We start from the raw sequence: 24,949 nt of genomic DNA on the forward strand, positions 1-24,949 counted from the left end.
AAAATAAAGCTACATTGATCTCAGAAGCAAGCATGGCACAAAATAAAAGCTATACACTCTATGCAGACGAATTCCTATTAAAACGGAGTCCTACACTATCAAGAACACTTTAATAAAGTGAGTTCTGCCGACCCTTGTAAGTTTCGAGGGGTGAAAGTCCCAATAGCCATCCGCGTCATTTCCGCATAAAATTGTACATCTTTGTAACAGTTGTAATGAGCTAGCCCACTCGTTACATCGCCGCTTTGTGCGTCTATTTCCGTTTCATGCCCTTTGAGAACGATTTTTTTTCTCAAAATATAGCCCTGGGAGTATAAATGTAAGATAAGATTTTTTTTGCAAATGAATGTGTAAAGGTTGCTTAAAGGTCGAAGTCATTATTGTAATGTGACAATCTAACCTATTTACCACATGTAATGTGTATGCGATCTAAATTTTAAGAAACAACGTTACAAAATGATGAAAACGTTATTATAAAATATGAAGCCCAAAAAGGTCTCTCAATTTCACCTTTATATAGGCATTAAAACGGCTCGTCTTAACTCAACTTTTATGCCTCAATAACAATTTCATAACGATGACAAAAAAGGGAATAAACGGCGTAAATATTTACCTAAGAAAATCGATATTTACTGAAGTACTTCGCCCCTCTTTAAATCACCCTAGAAGATAGGAGGGGGGAGGGGGGTTATTGGCGTAAATGATTTCCGTCTTACCGTCGAGGATTGAGACGTGTCTGGTGAATACTGCCATGGAATATATTCACGCCACTTTACTAAAGGGAACGACGAAAGGATAGGTATTATTTTAGGGTACGAAAGGAAACCCTATTAGAGAAAGCCTTTTTGTCAATCGGTATCAAGGGCAGATAAATCGATTGAGATGAAAAGACTTGGTTATGTAAAATAGTATCCCTTTTTCTTTTGATGATACGGTCTTTGTAGGGACACAAATAATGTGTACCGTTTGAGGATCAAAGGACCAAATTACTACTTGTAATTAAATGGGAATCGTAGTAACAAATCACGGTATAAATCATTACAGAAAGACATGTCTAGGTCTATTTAAAATAGCTGGTTCTCCTGTACGGGTAGAGTGCTAGTTGTTTAACAAAATGAAAAAAGAAAGATGGCCGCCGTCAGTCAATCACCGGCCAGAAAAGTGACGCGACGTAAATCCAGCGGCCAATAATTGGCGTCCACGTTCCACGCTCCATTGCATACTCTCTACTCTATACAAGAACATAGGATTTTATTTTTGTTTTATCTTGTAGGGATGCGTTTCTTTGATATCGATATGCATTTGTTTTCTGTTGTCCTACTACGGATCGGCTTTGTCCGTTTTCGGTTTATCGATATAACTTTGGCTGTAGACTTGTTTTTTCTGTTTGTGGACAAGATAAAACAATAGTACAGTCAACAGGTTCCAAATAAAAGAATAGATTTCACTATAGCCAATATTTAGGCCACAGAACTCCAAATAGAGTAATGAATAGGTACGATATCCGTGAGTAAACAAATATTGTCGATATCGACAGAGGCCTGATTTATATCGCTATAAGTCTCTAAACGAACAACATATTGATTCCGCCCGTTTAGCCGAATCAGTGGCTTAATTATTAGCGACGACAATCAACGGTAATTTAATTAACTGGGATTACTATCACACAGTCGTGTTGTGAGCTGAATCAACACTTGAGGCAAACAAAAAACGCTCCGACAAAGGGTAGTGAAATGCAATTTCCACATAGGACACGCCCATGGGCAACTGAACCTGACTCCTAACTGGTGATAGGCTTTTACAGTTTTCAGGTCAAAGCTTTGAATGTTTTTGAAGACGAAAATATACCTAGTACACGTGAAATGGCATTTTCGAACTTTCGGAATTAAGCCTTCGAAAAATTCTGTTAGAACGTTTGATGTTTCACTCATTTTTGCATTGTGCTGCAACTTGAGTCCGAATTTGTGTTTTTTTTTCGACGATTGAATGAGTCGTTATTTAGAAAAGCTCCTAAATTCTTTTGTGAAGGATTCGTAAAAACTTCGGTATCTTTCTAGGCCATCAAACAAATCTTTCCTGTTTATGTAACAAAGAACTCTTTATGTTGTTGTTTGTAAGGGTATTTTAACAATGTTTTGTATTCCTTTTCGAGTGTGATGTATTGAATAATGTTGGTAAAAAAACTTGATACTCATGAACTCACGACTTCACGATAACTCGTTACTGAATGTTTCTCCTCATTTCATGGTTAGTTAATGCACTATCAAGTTTTTTTTGTCCTCCATGGACGCAACGAATACATTGATTCGAGTAGCTTCACCATCTACAGATAACACCTGAAAGATATTACGATATAAGAAACATAATATGCCATTGTTAACAAAACTGCTGTGTAAGCGTAGTATGGCATATGACACCTAACAGCTTGGGGTGCAAAATCCAGTATAACTCTAACTCCCGACCCCTCTTAAGTACAATAAACAAAAGAAAAAAAACTACGGAGCTATCAAAACTCAGGGGTCTTTATAAATTGGGCGCACTTGTGGCTAATAATGTAAACACGTGGTCGCCACGTGTGTGACACTGATTGGAGATAATGTAAAAAGGGAAGACCGAATTAGTGGCTTGCAGAATTGTCTGGTTTCTATGTTTACTGCGACATCTGACGAGTTTTATTAGCGTTACTGATTTAGACGTTGCTAAAGTTTCTCTAGGGAAGCAAAATAGGTAGAAGATACAAGATTCTTTAAACGTATCAAATCTGTGACTTTGACTGAAATAGACTGATATTCTTTTCAGGTCTACATTCTTTTAGTGTTTGTGGATCATAAAATATTTCTAACAACAGCAAAAGAAGTTATTTTCTGACGTATTTTTCAAATACTGAAATGAATCCGATTTTCGTTTGTTTGACATGACAGATTTTATTCAAGAAGTGGAAAATTTTGGAACTAGGTAACATAGAGGTACATATGTATTTATTTTTGTATGTAATATTACTAAGTAATAGCATAAACACTAACGCCGCATTTAAAAGTCTTGTATAGACTCTTAAATTGAAATAAGCCGTTTCTAAAAATCTTAAGTAGTCTAAATTCAAATTAATAATAGTACCCACAAAACAGGTCAAGGTTTTTACCTCGTGCTACCTAATAAAAGGTAAAGATATTTCCAGTGTTGTTTAGCTAGATATTTTCGGTATATTATTTTGGTGAACACTGTTTTTTGCGGTTGGGTTGCGAAACAAGTTAACTTTTCACAGCATCCTATCTCGAAATCATTGGCTGGTCCGTACCTTTGGTCCCTCTGTCCTTGTTCTAAATTGATATTATTTTTTAAATAGGTCGAATGTTTAAGGGAAAGGACCATTTTTTTTTCGACAAAAAGTATTCATACCGTTGATACAAAAATAGGACTGGAATTTAGGGATTTTTGTACCATCTCTGTAGGAATAGAAAAAGTAATATCGTGGACCTTAGGATCAGATTTTAGTTTTTTCAACACTATCCTAGTTCTATTATAAATGCAAAAGTTTTTAAGGATAAGTACGAGCTACAATGTTTTTTTTTTTTTTATAAAAACTTAAGCATTCCTTTTCTTCTCAACATGAAATATGTATTTTACAGGTGTCTACAAGGAGAAAAAATATCAAAATCACTCATGCAGATTCCTAAACCATTCTGTTTGTATGTATTTGTCGGGTGTGAAGACGTTATCTGACTGTAAATGTAGCTAGTTTGCTTTACGGTCCCCCGATCCCTGTTTCGGGGAACAAAATATAAAAAATTACGAAAGGAATATACTATTTATTGGATATAGTTTCGATTCGGACCAAAATCGGGGTTTCAAGGAAAACTATTAAGGTAGTAATTCTTTTTTCCTGCTTGAAACTATTTTATTAAACCCTTTTTTAAATATACATTTTCTTTACTTAAGATTACATTTAAAACTTAATTAGCAATAAGATAAATGCTTTATTAAATCATCAACAATAATTCTGATTAAAATAGAAATATGAAATTAAAGACAAAGGATATTCACAACAAATATAGAATAAACAACCCCAGGAAATTGCTAACAAAAATCTCATTATTAATACCTAATAAATAAACCTAAAGAAAAGAATAAATTCAATTGTCTTGATTAATTTTAGAACTTAGATGGCATCACAATAGGAAAACTCATTTCCCGAAATGAAATGCAGAGCAATATTTAATATTAGTGACTTACAATTTCCCGGGTTTCTTAATAATATTCCAATTAAAGAAAAGACGAGGTTATTCCAAAAATATATCTTGATTACCTACTATAATCTGAGGATTAAACAAGAATTGGGATTTGAAGACTGGATCCTAAGGTCTTAAGACTTAAGGTTTAAAGGCCATGTTGGTTTAGATACTTAGCTAAAGACAATTTTGGATTATAATAGTAATCCCTAAACAGTAATTCATAGAAATGTCACGTCTAAGTTAGGAAAATCTAACTACAAGAGGTTATTAAAAATATAAATATTATAATATTGTGTAATGTCGGTTATATCAACATTAGTGGCTAAAACAAGCCCAAAAGAGTCGTAACACATTTCTATGGCTTCTATATAAAACCAACATAAACATATTATGACAACACTTTCAAATTGCAAGATAGACATGTACGACAATCGCAATTATATTTCGTAAGATTTTGACCCTCAACCCGCAGAAACGGAGATGAATAAAAACATTTGAATATTATCAGCGAAACAGCACTTAATTAACGTAACACCCAACTTACCGAGAGCCAAATACAAGTACTAAACTAGACAGCACTTTTACCCTCTAGGGTAAAATATACTGAAGGGTAAAGATAGCAAGCTAAAACAACGGACGAACAGTACAAAAATACGTAGTATTTAACCAAAAGACCTGAGGTTCTTTGCCCAAACAATGAACGATCCTCCGGAGGGTAAAAGCCCACAATATTTGCACACACATGGCTAGTATTTGCTTAACTACGATTCCCCGTTGCTTCGTCTGCGGCTAATCGGAGGGTTAGGCGAAAATAAACTTGTTCGGACTCTCATTTTCATTAAGAGTAGCGCCGTAAAGTCATTTTGTGGTAACGACTTTTAAACTAGAAATTATTCATAAAAAAATGTGACTTATGTAAATTTTTGGATCGCTACATTAAATCATTGGAAGTAAGCTCGGCTGAATCGATAACTTATGTATTTGATCGTTGTGAAAATGGGTCGTATTTGCACATGAATGCCGTGATAAGTTATGCACATTTAAGCAGCTTTAATGTCGCTAGCTTTTGCTGAAGTGGCCCAAATAACAAGGTACAATTATTTTCGACTAGCTTCCGCCCGCAGCTTCGCCCGCGTAGAGTTCGGTTATATCGTGTTTCCAAGAGAATTCTTCAAAAGTCCGGGATAAAAAATATCCTATGTTCTTTCCCAAAGTCAATTCTATCTTTGTACCAAATTTTATTAAAATTAGTTCAGTGGTTTAGACGTGAAAGCGTAACAGACAGACAGAGTTACTTTCGCATTTATAATATTAGTGGGGATGTACAATATACCTACTATCAATATTTTCATACAAAGCTAAATTGACATGAAAAATGATGTAGTAGGTATCATTTTTTTCGACGAAAGCTCATCAATTTTTAATACCGCCCATATTGTGGGTAGCATCTGGTTAGACTTAACACCGAGAGTGCAAAAAAACCTGGATAGATTAGTGTTTAAAAGTATTAGTATGTTGCAGGGACCTTAATTGGATCACATCACGTATTATCTTATTTACAAAAGAAATACGTTGTGAATATGTAGGTATATTATTTTTAATCGGCCCGAAGACGAGTGGCTGACGGCAAATATTCGGTGACCTTATAGCTTACACAGAGTAAGGAATAAATTCAATACAAATACTGTTTACCTTAAAAAAGTTCCACTAAGAAAATTCCAGAACAATAAAACAGCTTCTATCATATTAAATACAAACATAAAGTGAAGACTTGTCATTGGCTCCCTGTTAACTAAACTTGTGTTATTCCTAGTTATTTTTGCTGTAAGTCTTTCATATTACATAAGTAAATAAATATGTATCTTTGTTTTCTACTGACGGAAATATCTGAATACCCATGTAAATTACGACGGTTAAAAAAACAAAAAAGCTCTGTAATGACACAGTATCTAAAAAAGCTTGCTTCCACACCCTCAATTAGAAGAAAATTGGTCTTTGTCAACGAAATCTTCACAAAATTCGTGAACACACTTCTTTAATAACTGGTTTCATGTTTGTTTTCAAAACAGAGGGGATTTAAAAAAACTAAAAAGTCGACATAGGTACTATTGGATGATTCGTTTTCAACTGGACTTGTAATAGGTCAGTATGTATGTAAACCTTTCACGCTACAATTAAACAACCGATTTAAATAAAACTAAGATAGAGAAAGATCAGACATTTGTACTACGTGTATAAGTAGACTCCTTAGGGCAAAAATATATTTTTGTTATGGGATTAAAGTTGTTTCAATTGATCCCTTTAGCAAGCTAGGAAATTCCTTCGTACAACTCAAATACATAGGAATCACTCTATTTACCCAATCGCAACATATGTAAATCTCAACTTCTTTGCAAAGAGTATCTAAAACAGACAGATTAAGCATACAAAAAACACTGAAATTCCGACAAAAGGCATCGCCTATTACCGTCCGAGAGAAATATAAAAAATAGATATAAATACGTCTAAATTGGGCACGTAATCCAAACAAGTTTAGGCCGGAGTCCGGCCGGGGGACGAACGGACAGACATCGTTAGAACACGGAAGGGTGCCACTCGCGACGAATTTAATATATATCCCGATACTAAATACGTGATGTTCAAGTTTTGCTGGATATGACATTTTTGTAAAATTGTGTAAAGCGTTTTAGGTAAAAAAAATATTAATATATAGTTAGAAATTGTTTTGGTTCATGTAAATTATTCAAATCCTATTGTAGTCAGCCTATTGAAAACATACATTTTTTAGTGCAACTGTGTGTATTAAGTCACAAAATGGCGTCTAAATTAATGTTATTTTAAAAAGTTGGAAAAATTAGTAGGTTTGCCCTCTAAAGCTCAATCTATTACATTAAATATATAATTAAGTTTAGTATCCTATTATTATGATGCGGTAATTATACTTAAAACATCACGGTTGATTAAGTTATCTTACAATATTTAACCGTCTATGTTTCCTGTTAAAAGTCTTATCTTTGTTTTGTTTTACATAAGAGAAATACATAGAAGAGAGAATCATATTTATTACGAACTAGAAATTACGCACTACTTTTCCGAAGTATGCTTTGTATAAAAATCATCATCATCTCCCGAGCCTTTTCCAAACTATGTTGGGTCGGCTTCCAGTCTATCCGGATGCAACTGAGAACTAGTGCTTTACAAGAAGCGAATGCCTATCTGACCTCCTCAACCCAGCTACCCGGGCAAGCCAATACCCCTTGGTAGGACTGATGTCAGACTTACTGGCTTCTGACTACCCGTAACGACTGCCAAGGATGTTAAATGATAACCAAATATTTTATTTATGTGTTACTAGCTTCTGCCAGCGGTTTCACCCGCATCCCGTGGAAACCTCTGCACGAACCCGGATAAAAAGTAGCCTATAGCCTTCCTCGATAAATGGGCTATCTAACACTGAAAGAATTTTTCAAATCGGACCAGTAATTCCCGAGATTAGCGCGTTCAAACAAACAAAGTCTTTAGCTTTATAATATTAGTATAGATAAATGTCTCTTCTAGTATATTAATATCAACGTGTACAAGAGATTATAGGGGTGAGCAGATATTTCAAAATAAATTCCATAGAGAGGCATTTATTGACAGCCCCTCGTACAATTTAAATAATATTTTTACCGTACGCTTAATTAATAATTTTATTATAGAATGGCTAGCCACAGTACCTACATACATTGGGGTTTTTGAATGGCAACTGTGTGTAATTTAATCTAGAAATCCTTGCTTGAAAAGATTTATTCGTTCTTTTAGTGGTATTGTTTCATAAGGTTATTATCTCATTACAATTAATGTCATGGGTACAATAGAAACACCATTTTTTTTTCTTATTTTTCGGTAGTTTTAAACTTGTTTTAAATAAAGAATCTCAAATAACGAAATACTCTTTTGATTTTCACAAAATCACAATCACATTTCGACCAATATCAAATACTCTGTTATAAATTAAACCAATTTCAAATCATGCGCAGTATGCTAATCCATTCTTTGACAAAGTAAAACAAGACCAAAATCAAAGAATTTATGCTAAGTTTACGCATAATCTCTCGTCTCTAGTACTATATTGAAATTATTACGTCTGGGCGTCTTAGTGTAAGACGCCTTTGAAAGAAGCCCCGCCCTACATGCTAGGTGAGGTGATTTTGGCTTTGACAAATATTGGACCAACCTTATATTGGTAATATCGAAGGTTTAGCGTTTTATTGGAATTCGTGGGAGTTGAATTTTGATGTTACTGTAAAGGTATTCGTGAAAATCTTGGGGGTTTATTCTGATGGTATTGTGAATTTTGGCGAGAATGGTTTTTCTGTGAATTGATTGTGGCTTCAATTTGGTAATAGAAGACTCACTGTCTGCCAATGTAGGTGAAGAAAGACCTTAATAAATGTAAAAACAAACCCTAGCCTATATATTATATCATCTCTTTCATTATTTAGAAATGTAATATTCTGATGGAAAATAGTCTATGTTATAAATATGTAAATAGAATACTTTTATATCGCGTTTTCTCTATATATTGATATGATATAAAAATGTGAACCATGATTGCACTACATGTTGGTCTTATGTCAATTCTTATTTTTAGTTTGATTTCAGTTTTTGTTATGTGAAAACCCACGTTCTCTATAATACGAATTACAGTCCTTATATCCTCAAATACCTAACATTAAACACATGGGTGAAAAAAAAAACATTTTTATCCAAAACAAGTAAACATTTGTTTTAGAGGTATTGTCAAAGAGTAGGCTGTGCTCATTCCGTTCAGGGAGAGGGGGGAGGGGAGAGGGGGCATATTATCACGTAACAAATTGGTTTCTGCTACCTTTGTTCAGCAGCCAGCCCTGAGACGAATGGTGGTACGGTTAGAAGAATAAATTGGGTGGTTTGTGCGTTTGTAGTTTTTGGGAACTGTAGCGTGGCTTTGAAGTGTTTTGGGTATGAAGGGTTTATTTTAGATGTTATAGCAAAGGATATGTGGACTAGAACTAAGAATTAATTGAATTTTAATTATAAACACTGCTATTTTTCATTGAGTGTTAAAGAAAGTGAGTTAAATTGATAGTGCCTTTTTACCTAAAAAATTAAGACTGATGTACTTACGGATATGTAGGTAACTTATGTCACAATGTATCAAAAATTCTCCTTACCTGCAACAAAAACGAAAACATTATTAGAAAGAATCCAAGAAAAAGCGACATACCTAATCCAAAACCTTACTTGCTGACGCTACATATCTAAAAACCTCGTCTACTTAACATGGAAGAGAAAAAGATTCTTTTGTAAGGAACATTTCGAGTGTAATACCTATTGAGACGCGAGTTCCAAGGGTAAATATACCTTTTTTTGTGCACCGTACAATTTTACCGCGGTAATGCGAGCGCTCGACTTTTTTTATATCGAGTGATTTTAAGATTGACACCGTTACTTTGATCAGAGGTAGTAAACGTAGTTTTTTTTGTATTGTACTTGTGGTAGGTTCGGAATAATTGGTCTAATATTTTGCTGTTAATGTGTAGATAGTGTTCGTTGTTTGGAGGGAGTCGTGTTGTGTGGTCTTTGGGCGTTTATTACTTATATAAAAATGACGTGGTAGTGCTTTTAGTTAAATTCACTTTTATTCGGATAAATAAATAAATTGTAGCTTTTTCTGCGTTCAATATTATGTTTATTTAAATAATAATAGCCTAAATAGACCTTTAAACGTAGGTGTATCAGCTAAAATACCTGTTTATACACAGTGGCATTTGTTATAGGATATTAAAAAAAATTGACATATTTCTGTACAAAAAACACATTTTATTTTACCACCTAATAACACAATACTTGCAGACAATTAAAATGTACTTATCTCCTAAAGCAACACCAAAAAACACACCTTCAAAAACAAACTACCTACTTTTACCTCTAACATCTATTTAAGCATACCAAATAAGTGCTCATTGAATGCTTTGTTCTACCCTCAATTGGCTGCCATTCCAGGGATCGGCTCTAGCAAATAAATCAGCCGTTCACTCGTTCATTCACTCATTCGTTCACGGATTACTTGGCCTGTGAACACTGACCTGTTACATAGTTTATTTTTAAATTAGCGTTCAAGCTGATTTTGTTTTTAATTTGTTGTTGAGTGAAGAGTTTTGTGTTGCTTTATATCTTAATAACTCACTTCATATAAAAGGAGGTATGTTATTTTAATTAATTAGTTTTTGTTAGTCATATAAAGATCAAAGGGGGAGGCCTATGTTCAGCAGTGGACGTCCTATAGCTGAGATGATGATGATGATGATGATGATGATGAGTCATATAAAAAAATAACCACTTCACTGTCCACGATGCAGACACAATAGGTGTGTATTATATTATGACTCTTGCATGGACAGGGAAATTATTAAAATAATTTGGCATCGTTATTTCATCATGCTTTTCACTTTCAAATTGTTTATTTCCTAAGCATAAAACGCAGATGACACAGTAAAGTTATAAATATTCTACATCATCCAGTATAAACTCAGAGACTAATCGTATGTTTAAACATCGTAAGTTCAAATGACCGCACTTATTCCCGGTCACTTCCAGCGAAGCGTACGGAATCATTCACCCGGTCACTCGTTCACAGCTCGTCCATTCGTTCATTCACTTTGATGTCGTTCAACGTTGCACGCACTTTGCGCTTCGTGCACATTGTTATAAGCGTATTATGAAATTACTTTCGCGTTACAGGCTTGGCTATAAATAAAGTCTAGTCTAGTGTATTTTTGTATAAAATGTAGGTTAAAAAGGAATATGTTGTTGAGAGCTTTGAGTGAACTAAATTAGCTTTGTTCACTTTAACATAAAAATGTATGTACCTACGTAAATTCATATGTAGAGCTTTATAAAAAAAGCTCTGTATTGCACGTATTTTTTATTTAGAAAACCTAAATAAGTCATAATAAATTAACACAAGCATTTTCATCAAGTAGTTTCGTATATTTAACACGTTCGCGTAAGCAACGTCTTACAACGTCGTATTGATATAAGTATGAAAAGGCCCAACGTCGTACGACGGCCTCTAGATTGTCATATTTATTTTGACGAACCATGTCAGACCTATGTGGTGGCGACAACGTTTATAGACGTCGGACGTGAAATAACGTTGCGCCACATAACACAGATTATAAGACTACGTATAACGGCGGGACGTCTTAAGACTTGGTTTAATTTTGTGTGCGAAAAAGGTGCGCCACAGTACCAACATTTAAAAATGAGATTGCTCACGCGAACGTGTTAATGATGAATGAAATCAGTGCAATTTCTAGTTTCTAGTCTGATGTATGAAATACATTTAGGTGCATTATATCAGAAGATAAAATTACTTGTGCTGGTGTAATCAGTAATGTAATCATTATTATTAGCATTCCGTCCAATGTCGTTGTATTTACGTTAGTGACTCCTTTCTCATGACGGACTCAATTGCACCACGGTCCAAGTTATAAGATTACGAATCTTCTTTCTCTTAATATTAGTCCTAATTTTTGGAATAGAAAACCCCTCTTACGATGTCAAATATCGTCTATCTACATCTGAAATATAAACAAGTGGTGTCCCCGAATACTACTCAGTGTCAGTCGTTGTTACAATTCCATGTCAGAGTTCGTCAGGCAGGCAGATTTGAGATAATTCGGACACTAGGGCTTGTTACTACTACTAAACATGCAGTTCACTAGATGAGAAGAAGAATGTAACAGTATCAATATCTACACTGTAACATACTCTTAGATACGCAAACGCTTAACTTCAAGTTTTTCTTCAATTTACGTAAGCATTACAAAGACAATGATGATGTTTGAACACCACGTATTCGGCCATCTTTAAAATTCAAGAGCAACTGTCAATTGTTATTTGTAACGTTCCCGCTATCGCTTCTACTTTGTACCACAATTTCATAATACCAATTTAGACACGGGTGAAATCACAGGTTGACGTATGTATGTCTTGCTCCTATAAATAATGTATTTTTAGTTCCTTCGCACGGAGTCTTACAAACATTGTATTATGAAGCCGTTTTGTTCATGTAAATGTTATTCGGTGGTAAGGAAAAGACGTTAGACAATACGAAGGGATATGGTTTAATAAGTGATGCTAATGTTTTCACGCGGTTTTATCTGTTACCCATAAGGAATTATCGTTTTCATGACAATTTTATGTTTTATGAGTTAATATCACGGGTTATCTAGCATGTTCAGTAGTTTGCTTGACTCATTTGTATGACAGACTTTCACATTGATAATTTTAATAATGTCTGTAAAAATATTTTCAATTTCAAAATTGATGTTTTACTTAGCTTAAATTATCTAGTCAAGCTTAAAAGTCTAAACCCTAAGATTTAACGTCCAAATACCTGACTAGTTTTACAATATTAAAATAAGACTTAAAGTACAGCTACGCTATTTGAATTGCAAAGTTATAGGTATAAAGTTGCGTATTAAATATTCAAAAGTATTGATGTGATTATTCATGAGTATTTAACCTTGCATTTGTAATAAAAGATTATGCTACATGACGAAGAGATGTCTGTTTTTTTAATAAGCTATTTAAGGCAGTATCTCATTGTAAGTTAACTCTTTATTAAAAACTTTTCAAAATTATTTTTCTCTAGAATTTAATTAATTAGAAAACATAATGTCAACTACTTATTTTTTTTTATTTAGAAAGTCCAAATAAATAAATTTCTAGTATTTGTTTGTAATACCAAAATAACCGCTTTTAGGCTACTTTTTATCCGATAAAGGGAAGTTCCCTATAATTCCCGTTGCGAAATTGGACGACTCGAGGAATCATCCAAAAGTTATACGTCATACATATTTTTTTATGTCAAATAGTTCGCATGTTTTACTATAGAATGGTGCCCCATGAACCGTCACCCCTTATAAGCTAGCCCTTTAAAAATTAATACTAAAGAGTACATAATTTGTAAGTACAACAGAACACGACTTCCTGTAGGGTGCGTAATTAGCCTAGTACTAAAATTAGCCTTATAAAGGTTGGTGCACAATATTAAAATAATATTTTAATAAAAAAAAAATGTAAAATGCATGACCTCTTATGAATTTTATTTTTAGTCTGTGTAATAAAAAGTTATTGATGCAAAAAGTGTTCTCGAAAGTACATAAAGTATTTTTATATATCTTTCCACGAATTCAGGATTCATTTCGAACTTTTCGTAGAATTTCAATGCATTTTATGTGAATAAAAAGGTCAGTAGCTTTTTATTAATATCTATGATACATGTAACATTGAAAGAACCTATTTTTCATGTCCATTATCCTGAAGTATGTTAGTATCATGTAATAGGTACACTTTAGGAAGTTCTATAGAACGCTACAAAAAGGGGACAGCTGCTAACAAAAGCTAGTTCAAAAAGATTGCCTCGACAGTGCGAACCAACCTTAACTATCATTGATACAAACACATTACCTATACTTAGTAACCGAATAATACTAAGTTTTAGTAACTGCCATTTTAGTACCTACTAACATTTGTAATTATGTGGATGGTTAAATACTATACTAATGTTAGCCATGGCAGCCATTTTTGGGTAAGTATAAGTGTAATAAGTATCTTGAAACATCTAATCAGAACCTTAAAACATCTAAATATCGGATGATACTCGTATACAAGGTGCTATATTACAGAAGGTACAAACTATTACAAATAATTATTGAATCGCTTTACGCTTACCTACATACAAAGCGCACACAACCCCAATTATTTGCTCCCTGGTGTACCTAATCCTAGCTTATTAGTTAAACTTTTAATACTAATAAAACAAATCATGTTATAGGTACAGCGTGTTTGGCATTTCACGTTCAAACGTTACTCAGAATCTTGATAATAATTGGACAGATTAACGTAAGAAAATAATTAATATTACTTGCGTGTACGACTAGCGTGGTTATTTTAACATTACAAATGTACAGGAAATTCCTTTATTTATAACTGCTAATAGTATTCTTTGACGTTTGTTAAACAAATTAGCTTACACCCTGTGTATGCGATTGCGAGAAACAAAGAAAAGGAAAAACATTTTCTATGAGACACGCAATTTATTGTTTTAATAGGTTATGAGAACATTAAGGTTCTGTAGTAAACATTTCTATATTTACCTTAAGATTTTCTGTAATCGATAGGAATATAAGGGTTCTGTATGGAATATTGCTTTATTTTCTATATGCTATATTTAAGACCTGGTTTTCATACATTGATATGAGAACATATGTATTTGTGGATATTGTACCTCTCATGTAAAAAAGACTAAAGATATAAAAAAGATATAAATCGCAAAATGCATAAGTACTACTACAAAAGCATTTCCATAGATAAGTTTGCTACTTGATATCTTAATAACACCGTTAGATTATTCAATAAACAAAATTATCCTAGGCTAGTGTACTTTGCTTCACATAAAAGGAATACCAATTTGTATTATGGGAAAATTATATCCTAATTTGAATTGAACTGACTCTAATTCACTATTTATAGCTTCCTCTGTCAATTCTAGTCATGGTCATTGATTTTGCATACTTTCGATTCGATGACCAAGTTTTTTTGTTCAATATTTAAAAAATGGTTTACACGCTTAGTTGACCGATTCGTTCGGTGCTGAATTTTTACCGATCAACCTTTTTTAAAGGGTGTACCGTTAGACTGATAGTTGGTCGTTTATCTTATTATTTATTAGAATTATTTATTAGTTTAGTATGTATAGTCCCTCGTGTTTCGGAAGGCAGCTGAAAGTTGGTCCCTGATGTCATTTGAACATTCTTGGCAGTCGTTACAGGTGGTCAGAAGCCAGAAAGTCTGACTACTAGTCTTATCGCGGAAGATCGGGTTGCACAGGTTTGAGGAGGTCAGATAGGGAATCGCTTCATGTAAAATTTATGCTCTTCGCTGCATCCGATTAGACTCAATCATAGTTGGGAAAAGGCTCGGAAGAGTTTTGTGTTACTCTACTTATAATACTCGGATTTCGAGAGAACAGGACTGGCCATTTGTATATCTATGATGACTTACTACGGCCAATAAATTGAACTAACTTATTTGCGCCTGTCTCTTACAGCTTGAGAACACTAAAGTTCAGCCGTCGCCGCTAAAACAAGCAATATAAACTAAAACTTACAACATTTCGAAATAAACGTTCAAACATTCCGAAGGAATTCTATTAGTTAACTACAAACAATTAAACACTAAATCACTTTAGTATACAAAACAACAGACACGATTCCGTCAACCGTTAGTTTAAATAGCCTTCAAACACACAGTTACAAATCATACGTTCACTGCACTGTGGTATAAATCTCTAAGTGCTCTGGACAAAATTACAACACATAAATTATACAATTATTTCTTCAAACCTCTTGCCTCGGGAGCAGCATAAAAACGTTTTACAATGGCCCATAAATATTTTACAAGTAATTATAATGAAAAATAGCTTTAACAAAAACACTAAACGTTTCCGGATGAGGTTTTGAATATAAATTATATTGTTTTTAGGGAGGTATAAGGTTTAGAATCAATTTTGTGATTGGCTATTGTTGGGCAAGTGATTTAAGCTGGAACATTGTTCGAGACCCGATATTTGGAAAACAAAGTGTTCAGTTGGTGTTTTGGTTACATAATTTGAAGCTTCTATACTTGTCACGAAGTTTTTGTGATTATCAAAATAACAATCAACTTTGAAAGTTTGTTTTGTTACTTTACAAACGGAAAATCAATCCTCTTAATTTAGGTGCGGTAATCGAGTCAATTACTGTAAAGTCTTCATTAACTAGATCATAGAAAAAAGCACTGGCCATAAAATAAAGCAGCAACAACCTCTCAGAAATAAACACTTCTTAACAAAAACAACTTAATTACAAACTGCAACATTTTTTCCGCCGTTAACTCCACAGTGCAGATGTTCAACACTAAATAAAGGCATTGTTCCACCTGTAACATAAACTAATGTCACAGGACGACCACGTTAGCAGGTTGTCATCGTAACTTCAGTCGCAGTAGCTATCTGTGATAAATCTCCGAGGGCCTCAAGCCTCAACTAGCACTTTGGATTCAATTGTTTCGAACCAACTGTGGTCGAAACAGTGGAGCGCTTGTGGTGAGCACATGATTCGATTTTAACCAAGTGCGGTCATTTTTGATGGGGGGCGATATGATTTTGGTAATTAGTTTAAATAAGTGGTATGTATTTTGTTGATTGGATATACTTGCTATTTTTGTAAATTGCTAAAAGGTCTGAGATCAACAATCAAAATACGAAAGGTTTAATTTCTATTTTCGATAGCACAGTTTTAACGAAAATATAATTATTTTCCTAGATAATGGCGTCAACATATGTAAGTAATTCTCATGCTGATGACCAAAGTATGGTAAATATGGAACATCTCACACACATTAAGGTACAGTGCATTTATAAAAGACACTCAAGCCATATCAACGGCAGCGATCGTTCCAAATACGAGCCACCACTCATCACTCAATCAATTTAATCTGTTCACCGAAATGAAGTCCTCACATCCATAACCCGGCCAAATCAAGGAGCTCCTTCATCCGTCTATAATCCTGACCAGTCCTGGCCTCCTTAACCGGTGCTCCTTCCACGTATAATTGCCTCCAATTGGCTATGCACGGCCTCTGAGATAGGAGTAATTAATAGGATGGCCAGAGACAGGCGGGGTGATGCCATACAATACGGGACAGTTAGCCCAAGATGCTGCAATTTCGGTTCAGGCTTCAATCTTAATCCGTCAGTCATGTCGATTTGCTATAAAGGGATAGTGCCAAGAAGGGATGTTTTTAATATTAGATACTTTATTGTTATCATAAGGAACGCTAAACTGCCCTGTGATTTCACAAGGGACTTCAAACATGTCAGAACCGGAGCCAACAGACGGACAAAAATTGATAAAAAGCGCAAAAATAATTGACTAAATGCCTAACACAACCAGCTTACGTTGTTACATTTTGTATCTTTATAGGTACTATTACAGCAAAATATAACAATACGATACGAAAAGTTAATTAAAAGTTAAATTAAGAACTAAATTGAGATTTAATCTTAATGATAAGTTTGCGCTTGATTCCAAATGTTCACATCCGTAATTCAATTTGAAAAAACATTTCAATTCAAGGTAAAAAACGCTAGGTCTTGTACGAAAACTATTAATGCTAACATGTTTTACGATACAAAGGTAAGACTTGCGTAAACTTATGGTTTCCTGTGTCATAAAACCATGAACATAGACGAGAGAAAAGCCGGTATTTGAGTGTGGTAACCGAAGCAAACAAGTGACAGACAGACAATTGACAATTTTACATTGAAATCCCTCACTTTGATTAGATTTTTCCTTATGTAGAAGACATTTCGTTTTGTTGAGAGCTCTACTCAGAACAATTTATAGCGTAGCTTCGACAAGTGACGTCACATAAGGCCTGTGCCCCACACCGTGGCTAAAGTGAAGCGAATCGATTGCAGCAAATTGTGCTAAGTTTTATCCCCGAGTCTAATCAATGTGCGCACTGTGCAATCGGGAGTTTTTTTTTTGAAAAGTTATAAAAGAAATTTTATTTTGTAGTTACGTAGATGGCTGTTACATGTAAAAGTGTCTGGGTATCTTAGTATCTTCGCTTTCATGAACTACTGCCTTAAAATAAGGTTTACGTTAATTCGTAAAGCACATAAGCACACAATATACCACGTATTTATAAATTAAATGGTATATGTAATGGTAAGAATAAAATAAATGATGGTGTTATGTATTGATAGAAGAAAAAAATGCTTTTGTAAGTTACGTTATTTTAATTTCAAATTATATTTAATTTGAGCTCTAGTTAAGGAACAATTGGTTTTTAAATATATGGTCTAACTAAATTATTTAAAAAAAAAACTTACTTGATCAATTCAGGATTAGACACTCCTTTGTCAACTGGTAGTTAAGAAGACTTAACACAGCGACGTCAGGAAACCAACTGTGGTTAAAATCGCTCCTTTTTCAGCCAAAAAATAAATCTGGTAAAAAAAAATGATAATATGCTATCTAAGCTTGCCAAATAATTATCTACAGTGAACACTACATCCTGTAGTCAACCATTTTGCTAAAAGATTGCTGATACCAAAATTTTATTATTTTTTTCGGCCTAGTTTTATTAGGCTTATCAAATCACGCGCAAAAACTACAATCAAACCACATCCTAAAAATGGTTTTACTAAATATATATGTATATATATAGTTTTACATTAACACAAGTAATATAATAAGTACTGGTGGCAAATATTGGCTATTTTATCACAAAAAAAAGAATCATTCAAAAATAATAAAAAACGCATTGTTAACATATAATAAAGACGTAAAAGGAATTCTATTAAATAATGAATATAATGTAAAGTTACTTTTCCTAGGAAAATATAAAATGAGCAGGTAAAAGCTTCTCTGTCGTATACAATGTTCCATAGTGCATACTTATTTACTTTAATAATTACATTCCACTACAGAAAAGGTTATTAAATATTATGCTCTTTTATACTTTTTCATATACAATAGAAAATGACAAGTCACCAAACGCACAGTATTACAAATTAAAACTCACCCCGACAAAATTATTTTTTCACAAAACTTACGTCACTTTGACTACGGTTCTAAATCTAGCAAGTTAACGAGTTTAAGAAGAAAAACGAAGGTTTTTAGTCCTTCACACAAGTCCACGTCTCTCATAATGACAAGAAATGACTCCTCACGTCTTTCCCCTACTTGAGTTAATTAAAAAGTCTCACCAAGTCCCAGTTCTGAAGAAATTATTTCACAGAAACTGTACAAACACTAATTTAGTTTGATTGCAAAATTATTCTTGAATTTAGTTGTTATTTGACATGGTTAAAGTTTAAGTTTATGCGTATGCTAAGTTTGTTTTAAGTTGAGTTTGTCACAACTTAATGATTACTTTGAATGTTTTGCTGTTAACTTTGTCAATTTAACACATTCTGTCTACTTTATGTGGTAATTAGTGTTTAAGAAAACGTGTCTAAGTTTCACCAACAAATGATTGATGTGCACAAAGTTGGGGCTAATTTTAGTCTAGTCTTGAAATTGTTTAGTACTTCTTCAGGTCTATCAACCTTATCTTTGCTTTTATCCAAATAGTCTTTCATCTAATCTGTCAATATAATTTCCAATTTTCAATAGCCAATCAAATAAAAAACTGTGAATATTGTTTAATCGATTTGGGACAATAAACCATTTGATCCCCGAACTTTTTACATACCGTTATTGAGGCTAAATAATAACACGAAACAATCATAAATCATTAATCAATGACCAATAGAACAAAGTCCACTGACCCCAACAGCTGTTCCACTTTTTCTATCCGTTTTCCGGAAAAATATCTAACGTAATCCCTTTTCGTAATTAATTCTGTGCCCTCGCCCCAAAAATAAATACACCACGTGACCAAGATAGTCTGACAACGCGTCGCTATCGAATTCAGTCACGTATATCGTAAAACTTCGTCTGACAAACGCCTCAGCTTCACTAATTAAGCCTGTAATTGCACCATTACGCTTTTATGCTCAAATTTTATGACTGACCAAGTCGCGGCTTTACTGAACTGGCATCGAATTGTAAGGATGTATAAGCGCTTACTTGTGGGAAATGAATAGCTAGCTGCCTTAAACGCAGCTTTTACTAGGCTCTCTAGCTATTCCAATGACTTATACGGAATGTTTACGATTGTGACGTGTTTATTCGCAGCTGCATAAGTTAAAGCTTTCCTCTTAATATGTTAGGCAATAACTGCGTATTCAATTTTGAAATTAACTTCATGAAGACATCTGTTTCCTTACCAACAAATAAGGACTTAGTGCTCAAACGTTTGTGCTCGAATTTCTTCACTCCTTAAAATTTTCTCTCTGCGAAGGAATACCTTAAACTTACGACCATTTTCTTGTCGCCATTATTATTAAGAGAACTATTATAATGTCAGTTTATTACAGTCTTTCATTAAATTCCTAGCGTTAACAGCCAGAGAAGGGGTAAAATTGCAAAAAACGACGTCCACAACCGGTCCCGCTTCTATTTTAGCATTTTTACTACAAAAATTAATGATTCTCAATTAATACCTCGTAATTTATTTTACGATCGTTTTATGTTTTGATACATAAAAAAACTATAACGAATGAATAAATCTGTGGTTAGCGGTGAAAAAAAATATGTTATGGCCATGTAACATCGCTATTCGGCCCACTGTGCGGTCAGACACGCATTTCGGTTGTCTTGTACATACATTTGTAGCTACGGTGTCACGTTACATGGGTTTTAAAAAATTGATGGCGTGTAATAAATGTTTTTTGGCTGCACCGATCTCGTCTCGCGATCACCAACCAATAAAGTATTGCAATCTCTTTTTGTTGCACGCGAGTAAGAGAGACAAGCGTGGTGGTTTCTTACAATTTTAATGGCCATGTCGAACTGTATTATAACATGTTCAATAAAGGAGTTGTAAAATACAGTTGTTGAAACAATGTGTGGTTAGTACAAATGTCAGAAGTATTAGAAGCCTGTCTGATGGAGTTAAGATACGTGGGAATGAATCGATAAGGTTTTTTTAACTAGTTTAGATTGAAGCAATTAACTATGAAGACTCTCCCAGTCTTCTTTGCATGTTTTTATTTCGCATATTGGAATGTTTTAGAAAATCGCATTCATTTAGATCGGAGGCCGTCAGCCTTGATTGGTGGGAACTCTCGCAAGATCGACAAGTGTGGAGACAAAATGGGGAGGCTTTTGCCCAGCATGAGACAGTGCAAGTTCGTCATCAATTTTATTTGGGGTCGATGCAACATGATTTCATTAAGTACAGGTTAAAAAAACTTTTAGATCTATATTATTTTGTAACGAAACAGACAATTCTGTCAACGTAGAACATCTCAAATGTTCAGAAACTGAACGGTATGACAATTTACACGAACATTAAAACTACCATGTAGTTGTCACAGCCCATTATTCGGCATTAGCTGTTAACTAGATTATTTATAGTTTATGTTGCTCATAATTTTAACTGGAGCCTGTTAAACAAAATATATCCGACTATAATAATGCAGTTAAATAGAACTCTTGGCTTTATTTATGCGCTTCGTGTCCTATTTGGGTGAAGTTATATCTACCTACTTAGTTTAAACGGTTGTAAGCGAATTTGTGTTGATAGGGCTAATGCCAGAATGGTAACGTTATAAAAATGTGTTATGTTTTTTTACATGGTATATATTTTATTCTAATGGCCGTATTTATTAGGAAGAATTGTGTCCAAAACATATTTTTTGGCGTTCAAATTAAGGTGAAAATATTATATTAAAAATAACAGCAGTATATCCATAGTAACAGTACGCGTGTACTTCACTAATCCGATTATACCATACACAGTGGCCATTTCAACAAAATTTTATGGACAAAATAAAATTGTCTCTTGAATTTTTAATAAAATCACAATGGCATATGAGTGGCAACGTGTACTGGTTTTAAACACCGTGCAATGAGATGCCATGGTTTTATAGTGGGTGAAAAATTTTTGCCTTACGCGCTCAGTATGTTAAGGAGGTCATTGACCCATTGTTTCGGAGATTTGGCCTGCTTTTTTGAGATAAATGGTGGGTATTTAGATACAAGATAAGTGTAAGGATATTTTATACGTAGATTGCAGATAAAGATGTTGAAAACTTGCATATGAATTCCTTTTCTAAGATTTTGTTGTAAGATCTCGCGATGTGTGCAACTTATTTAAATATTTTGGCTGCAGAACAAGAGGTGTTGTTACTAACTTTCGAGGCTTTTCGAGGTTTTTCGAGGCAACTTTCAACAGTACACAATTCCTAAAATTAGTTCGACCGCCGAGTTCGTTTTTGATGTTCCAATTTTAGGTGTTCAATTCCGAGCTGCCTACTCAAAACTTTTCTCGGTACTGCCAATAAGCTCCAACCAAATTGTTCCGCAAAAACAGGCTACATTTTCTTTTGCAAATATGTCAAACTGGGTTTTGGGAAAGCTAAACATGGAATCGGAAACCAGGTTACCTATTATTAGGGCAAAAATAACTGCACATCAACACACGTCCAGAAATAATATTAGGGTAGAAACAAATGCACAAAACAAAAGTATGGTTAAATGGATCAGTGTGTTGATGTCATTAGAGGCTAATGTGATTACAGTAAATTGTATTACGACATACGAGGAAGTCGGAATAACAGGATATGAGATATTATGATGTGTTATGTGGGCACTGACTTGACAGACTTACAAACATGTCGATTGGTTATACGATATAATAAAAACGGATGGGTAGCGTACAGAATCAGATAGATTTACTTCATTTGATATTTGTTTTATTTTATGAAGTTGCATGATGCTTTTTATGCTTGGATTTTGTAATAAAATACAGAAACAAAAACGAAACAACATTGTTTTAATGTTCACTAAAACATTGGTATATTAAACCATTAAAGAACTTAAAAAGAAATATAAAACAAAATCCAAATCATATATCTCTTAAAACATTCGAAATATACAAGTAAGACAAGCATTAATGGATTTAACGACACACCGATTCCGATAACGTTATTAAATAAGACTCCCGGTATAAATAACCCTATCTCGAGGTCGTAAAACTGCCGAATTTGGCCGTAACCTCGCGTGTTCGGACCTTTTTAAAGCTGAAATAACTTGAGATTCATTCCACACCAACATCTTAAAAAAGACACCAAAAAACATCCAGCATTTACTTTCGCAATGTTTTCCCCTCAAAATAAGGTTGTAACGTTTCTTTTAAACGCAACTGCAATTTAAAGGTTTCAAAGTCGTATTTATTCGCATCAGCGATGCTAAAGACGTGTATGAAAGCATAAATCTACCGATCTCATGATACTAAACAGGACCAACTGGATATCTAGTTCCCAACTCGGATGCCTCACAAATCACAATAAGCGCTCTTCATTATCCGCATTTCAGTCTGGCGGGGCCCGTATCTATCGGAATGCGCCCACAAAGGAGTATCCATACCGACTTACTAAGTCGCTACACTTTGTCCAACCGGCTTCGGTTCAAACCAGTCCGCCTCGGGCCGGTCGCACACCTCCAAACGCAAAACGGCCTAAACACCAGTTGACTGACACTTAAATGCCACTTAGGAGTTCTCTCAAAATTTTATTGGTAATAAGTAGCCTGCCCAAAGTTTTTTCTACGCGACCTGTAGGCTCGACACAATGTCTGTTGACCTCCATCATTCATAGAAACAAAAGGTCGTTGGAAACCTCAAAGGTTTCGTTTCAATGCTTCGTATTTCATTATCTCCTCAGACTAGTTAGTGTAACTATGAAACTATGAAAAGTTTCTTAACAGCCCAGTGTGCTCGGACGCGGTTCATTAAAGAGAATACAGTTGATAATCGCTCGTCGCCCAGTGGCACTTATGCTCGAGTGGCGCGGACAAAATTCCAAGTAAAGCGACGGGATATTTTAACTCTCGTATACGCTATACAGTAATTACAGATGTGCCATCGAGGTAAATAGCCTGAGTTGCCTCTCACTCGCTCCTAACATCGCCTCATTCCTGTCATTTGCTCTTTGAAGAACACTTTATTCCAGTAAATATTGAGGGGCTCGCCGGCTACGTTTGTGGTAGATCCTTTTATGAGATTACACCAACCAATGACCATTATGTTCGATGCTAATAGCTTATACCTAGCAATTTCTGTAATAATACGGCTTCGGAGAAGATTTCGATTGCTTTACATCATACGAACTGGGGTTACATAATTTAATGTCTTTATCATACAATCTAGTTTTATCCGTTAATAAATTACGATTAACATATCTAGAAATCATGAATTATTTGTTTAACAAAATGTTATGAGTTGACAACATATTAAACTTATTTGTCAGGCAGGTCGTTATGTTTACTTAATTAGGCAGTTAATGTCACATCTATATTCCGTATTTCCGCTTAAAATTGTTGCCATTTCAGCTTTAAATATTGCAGCAATTTAAACAAAGCGGTATTTAGGTCTAAATATAATAAATGTGGCAAGTAAGATTAGTCTTTAGTGAGAGTCTCATTGGTGTCAGCCTGTGATGTATGCCGATGATATGAGATGGCTCAACAAAGAAGTCCCGCGCCTCACGTATATTCCATTTTTCTGAAATATAAACCTCCTGAAAAGGCGCCCGTAGGAAAATAGTAATTACAAGTTCTCCTTTCTCGCGGCGTGCCATTGTGTCTCGGCCACAATGCAGAGGAATCTTTTTGTCCGCGCTATCGGCTGTTTGCACCCACAGTGCGCCCGGTAGCACGGAGACATATATTTAGACGTTTCCAGATCCACTTGTCGTTTATTGACTCGATTTTTGGGTAAAAATATTGCTGGTAGAATGAAAACGCTCTTGGCTTGGCAAAAATATCGTGTCTGAAAGTATAAAGTATAATAATAAGTTTTTTTCTGAAATCAATTCAATCTCCCGTTCATTAAAATCGCACCTTGAGTCCAATTATTTCTATAGATCCTTTGTTATATAATCAGGTGTCCCAGACCATTGCAAGTCCGCCTTTGTTACTTTATCGGGCGCCTGCATTTTCTTCTCAAAGTGACATTATTCAAAT

The 24,949-nt window shown here is 34.4% G+C and overlaps 1 protein-coding gene across 8 annotated transcripts in view; it reads right to left on the minus strand.

Moving 5' to 3' along the window:
* The window catches only part of LOC110372419 (latrophilin Cirl), a 278,727-nt gene that overhangs the window by 187,016 nt on the left and 66,762 nt on the right, over window positions 1-24,949 (minus strand). Inside the window, exon 1 of one of the 8 annotated variants that reach the window (XM_049849399.2) lies at window positions 18,205-18,237. The exons of the other annotated variants lie outside the window; for them this stretch is intronic. The gene's annotated coding sequence lies outside the window, so the exon portion shown is untranslated. Of the gene's footprint in view, window positions 1-18,204; window positions 18,238-24,949 lie in introns of those variants that run through there. 8 annotated transcript variants of the gene reach the window in all.

Source organism: Helicoverpa armigera, chromosome 26 (genome assembly GCF_030705265.1).
Source record: "Helicoverpa armigera isolate CAAS_96S chromosome 26, ASM3070526v1, whole genome shotgun sequence".
NCBI classification, from domain to species: domain Eukaryota; kingdom Metazoa; phylum Arthropoda; class Insecta; order Lepidoptera; family Noctuidae; genus Helicoverpa; species Helicoverpa armigera.